This window comes from Anopheles stephensi, unplaced genomic scaffold (assembly GCF_013141755.1).
Source record: "Anopheles stephensi strain Indian unplaced genomic scaffold, UCI_ANSTEP_V1.0 ucontig246, whole genome shotgun sequence".
Lineage (NCBI taxonomy): Eukaryota > Metazoa > Arthropoda > Insecta > Diptera > Culicidae > Anopheles > Anopheles stephensi.
In genome coordinates this window covers 22,501-27,500 of record NW_023405176.1, presented here as the reverse complement: position 1 = coordinate 27,500, position 5,000 = coordinate 22,501, and the positions used below count along the sequence as shown (strand labels likewise).

Genomic DNA, 5,000 nt, shown 5'->3' with positions numbered 1-5,000 from the left:
TCAGGTGACACAATCTTTGTTGTGACCACTCTCATTGACCTGCGGCAGTACACCGACTCCACAGCGCCAATACCACACAGCAAAGGTTGTTCAGGAGGATGTCAGATTATCGATGTACATCGTACACCAACATTTGACGTACCGAGGCATTACACCCCGCACGCCCCCAACAGGACCAATCAAGGCTCGCATACGACCTGCGACTTACTGCGGGCTCCCTGAAGGTCCCCGTAGGACGACCATCACCATTAAGGTGTAGTTGAACTTGTCAGGGCACGGTAGTCCCCACAAGTCCCCGATTATTCGTGGATATCGTCCTACGATTGTTTCTGACTCCTTTTGCTCCCGCAGGTCCCGTAGGACGACCATCACCAGTTAAGGTGTAGTTGACTTGTCAGGGCACGGTAGTCCCACAAGTCCCCGATTATTCGTGGATATCGTCCTACGAGTTTTTGGTGACCCTTGGGGTTCCCGGCAGGTCCCCGTAGGACAACCATCACCAGTTAAGGTGTAGTTGACTTGTCAGGGCACGGTGGTCCCCACAAGTCCCCCGATTATTCGGAGATATTGTCCTACGAGTTTTAGTGACCCTTTTGTTCCCCGCAGGTCCCCGTAGGACGACCATCACCAGTTAAGGTGTAGTTGACTTGTCAGGGCACGGTAGTCCCCACAAGTCCCCGATTATTCGTGGATATCGTCTACGAGTTTTTGTGACCCTTGGGTTCCCGAACTTTGCTACGATGGTTCTGCCTCCAGAGGAGACTTATGAACACTTCGTATCATTTCTTACACCGAACCATGGGATCGCGAGATTGCTCCCGGATCCCTAATCACCTTACATTTTCGTTTCGTTCCGTACACTACGATGAGCTAATTCAATTTGTTTGTTCGTCTGGCGAACGTTTTATTGCGGAATTACCGCGGTACTTCCAGCCGGTATGGCTGCCGTACGACCTACAGGATAGATCATCGAACCACTTTTTCGTGCATATTGTCCGTCGAGGGTATCACCTCGATACCCCCAACAGACCTTTGGACACTTCCTCACTACTCCTTGGAGCAGCAATCAGGGAACCATATAGTAGGAACAGCCGAATATGGAACTCTTTTCGTACTTTGGACACCTCCTATAACTTGTATGGCGACTTCGGGGACCTTCATTTCGTTCTCAGTTGGTACCCCTATTTCGGTCTTTGGACACCTCGTCTTACCCGTATAACTCACTTTAGGTCCACTTATTTGCCTGATATCTCATCGTGAACCCGTTTTTCGTACACCGTACACACCTAGGAACACCACATATGCGTTTCCCTTTCGATCGTGAAGTTTTCAAATTTTTCGATTTTTGGTCCTAGAAATTCATGAACGGTGGGAGACCCAAAATTTTTCATAAAAAAAAAATTTTCACCGTTTGACCATAAAACCTTCTTTTCGTACATACCCCCATCATTTCTTCACGTTTTAGGCCATTTCTGAAATTTTCGCTTCGATAGTGTGTCCCCTATAATACAAATGAACATTTTGCATCTCCCACAAGTGGCCATTTTTTTCCGCCACTGAAGAACACGACCTCGGGACTCGGACCTAGGACGTGGCCATGTAAGTCATAGGCCACCCCAACTTTTGCAAAATACTGTTTCTTTTCACTTTTCATGATCTAAGGCGCGTTCCGACGGCGTTTTGAACAAATTTATGAGAAAAAAAAATTTTTGACCCTCGGACCAAAATTTTTTCGTTCGGGGGCCCCATGGCCTATGGCCAGTATGGGAATCGGGATGCCGATATGACAAAATTTGTCAAAAAATCACTAAAAAGTCGCTATGGCCCATTATTTAGAGCTTGTTGAGACCTTTCTAAAACACCTTGGTTGACCCCTGTCCGATAAGTAGTTTTCGAGATATTCGAGAAAATGTGATTTTTTGGGACTTAGAAAATTTTTGACCCGTACCCTAAGAAAAAGTGATTTTTTCATAGGACAATTTTTTCTTCGCAAATACTGTTTGGTTTTCACTTTTCATTATTAGAAACGCGTTCCGAAGCCATTTTCATCAAAATCTCGTGAAAAAAAAATTTCACCCCCGGACCAAAAGTTGGCCGTTCGGTGCCCTATGGCCTATGGCCAGTATGGGAACCAAGGATGCCGATATGCGAAAAAGTGTCAAAAAATCACTTGAAAGTCGCTATGGCTCATTAAATAGAGCTTGTAAAGACCTTTCTAAAACACCTTGGTTGACCCCTGTCCGATACGTAGTTTTCGAGATATTCGAGAATAAGTGATTTTTTGGGACTTAGAAATTTTTGACCCGTACCCTAAGAAAAGTGATTTTTTCATAGGACAATTTTTTCTTCGCAAATACTGTTTGGTTTCACTTTTCATTATTAGAAACGCGTTCCGAAGCCATTTTCATCAAAATCTCGTGAAAAAAAAATTTCACCCCCGGACCAAAAGTTGGCCGTTCGGTGCCCTATGGCCTATGGCCAGTATGGGAACCAAGGATGCCGATATGCGAAAAAGTGTCAAAAAATCACTTGAAAGTCGCTATGGCTCATTAAATAGAGCTTGTAAAGACCTTTCTAAAACACCTTGGTTGACCCCTGTCCGATACGTAGTTTTCGAGATATTCGAGAATAAGTGATTTTTTGGGACTTAGAAAATTTTTGACCCGTACCTAAGAAAAAGTGATTTTTTCATAGGACAATTTTTTCTTCGCAAATACTGTTTGGTTTCACTTTTCATTATTAGAAACGCGTTCCGAAGCCATTTTCATCAAAATCTCGTGAAAAAAAAATTTCACCCCCGGACCAAAAGTTGGCCGTTCGGTGCCCTATGGCCTATGGCCAGTATGGGAACCAAGGATGCCGATATGCGAAAAGTGTCAAAAAATCACTTGAAAGTCGCTATGGCTCATTAAATAGAGCTTGTAAAGACCTTTCTAAAACACCTTGGTTGACCCCCTGTCCGATAAGTAGTTTTCGAGATATTCGAGAATAAGTGATTTTTTGGGACTTAGAAAATTTTTGACCCGTACCCTAAGAAAAAGTGATTTTTTCATAGGACAATTTTTCTTCGCAAATACTGTTTGGTTTCACTTTTCATTATTAGAAACGCGTTCCGAAGCCATTTTCATCAAAATCTCGTGAAAAAAAATTTCACCCCCGGACCAAAAGTTGGCCGTTCGGTGCCCTATGGCCTATGGCCAGTATGGGAACCAAGGATGCCGATATGCGAAAAGTGTCAAAAAATCACTTGAAAGTCGCTATGGCTCATTAAATAGAGCTTGTAAAGACCTTTCTAAAACACCTTGGTTGACCCCTGTCCGATACGTAGTTTTTCGAGATATTCGAGAATAAGTGATTTTTTGGGACTTAGAAAATTTTCGACCATGACATATATGAAAAGTGAATTTTTCATAGGACCAAAAAGTTTGTCCAAATAGGGTTTTGGTTCACTTTTTATGGTCATATAAGTGATCCGATGCTATTTTCATGATCATTAGAGGGATTTCACGCTGTGACCAAAAATTTTCATACTTCATACTTGTCCCGGTGCCGTATATGGGAGGACCGGGGGAACATGTCTTCGTAAGTCGTGATGTTCAGTGACGGATTTCTGGGACTTAGAAAAAAAATGTGCTCTCAGGCACATTATATGTTTCATACACACATGATTTTCATTCTTCATACTTGTCCCCGTGCCGTATATGGGAGGACCGGGGGAACATGTCTTCGTAAGTCGTGATGTTCAGTGACGGATTTCTGGGACTTAGAAAAAAAATGTGCTCTCAGGCACATTATATGTTTCATACACACATGATTTTCATTCTTCATACTTGTCCCCGTGCCGTATATGGGAGGACCGGGGGAACATGTCTTCGTAAGTCGTGATGTTCAGTGACGGATTTCTGGGACTTAGAAAAAAAATGTGCTCTCAGGCACATTATATGTTCCATACACACATGATTTTCATTCTTCATACTTGTCCCCGTGCCGTATATGGGAGGACCGGGGGAAGATGTGTTTGTAAGTCGTGATGTTCAGTGACGGATTTCTGGGACTTAGAAAAATAAATGTACCCTTAGGCACATTATTTGTATCAATAATTGTATCCCCAGCCTTTCATGGGGAACTTTTCCGTATTCCCGGACTTGTACATTTTTCGGGTTCCACCTCCCGACAATGTATCTCTACTGTGCATTACGTACCTGATAACGCACGGCACCCATTGGGTGACTCCACTTAACCATCTTTCGATAATGCCCGTGTTGCAGATATAATCCCAACACCTACCAGGCTTTATATGTACATCGAACGTTACATACGATGCACCCCGTATTCCCGGACTTGTACATTTTTCGGGTTCCACCTCCCGACAATGTATCTCTACTGTGCATTACGTACCTTATAACGCACGGCACCCATTGGGTGACTCCACTTAACCATCTTTCGATAATGCCCGTGTTGCAGATATAATCCCAACACCTACCAGGCTTTATATGTACATCGAACGTTACATACGATGCACCCCGTATTCCCGGACTTGTACATTTTTCGGGTTCCACCTCCGACAATGTATCTCTACTGTGCATTACGTACCTTATAACGCACGGCACCCATTGGGTGACTCCACTTAACCATCTTTCGATAATGCCCGTGTTGCAGATATAATCCCAACACCTACCAGGCTTTATATGTACATCGAACGTTACATACGATGCACCCCGTATTCCCGGACTTGTACATTTTTCGGGTTCCACCTCCCGATAATGTATCTCTACTGTGCATTACGTACCTTATAACGCACGGCACCCATTGGGTGACTCCACTTAACCATCTTTCGATAATGCCCGTGTTGCAGATATAATCCCAACACCTACCAGGCTTTATATGTACATCGAACGTTACATACGATGCACCCCGTATTCCCGGACTTGTACATTTTCTTGTACATACTACCGGGCCAGGACGTTGCCTTGCGTCCACCATAACACCACCAGGCGTAG

At 43.8% G+C, this 5,000-nt stretch overlaps 1 non-coding gene across 1 annotated transcript in view; it reads right to left on the bottom strand.

The window, feature by feature from the left end:
* Window positions 1–4,982: 4,982 nt before the first annotated feature.
* Window positions 4,983–5,000, bottom strand: part of LOC118516207 — a 4,265-nt gene continuing 4,247 nt past the window's right edge. The window contains exon 1 of the ribosomal RNA XR_004907764.1: window positions 4,983–5,000. This exon is cut by the window's right edge and continues 4,247 nt beyond it. This is a non-coding gene — a ribosomal RNA (large subunit ribosomal RNA).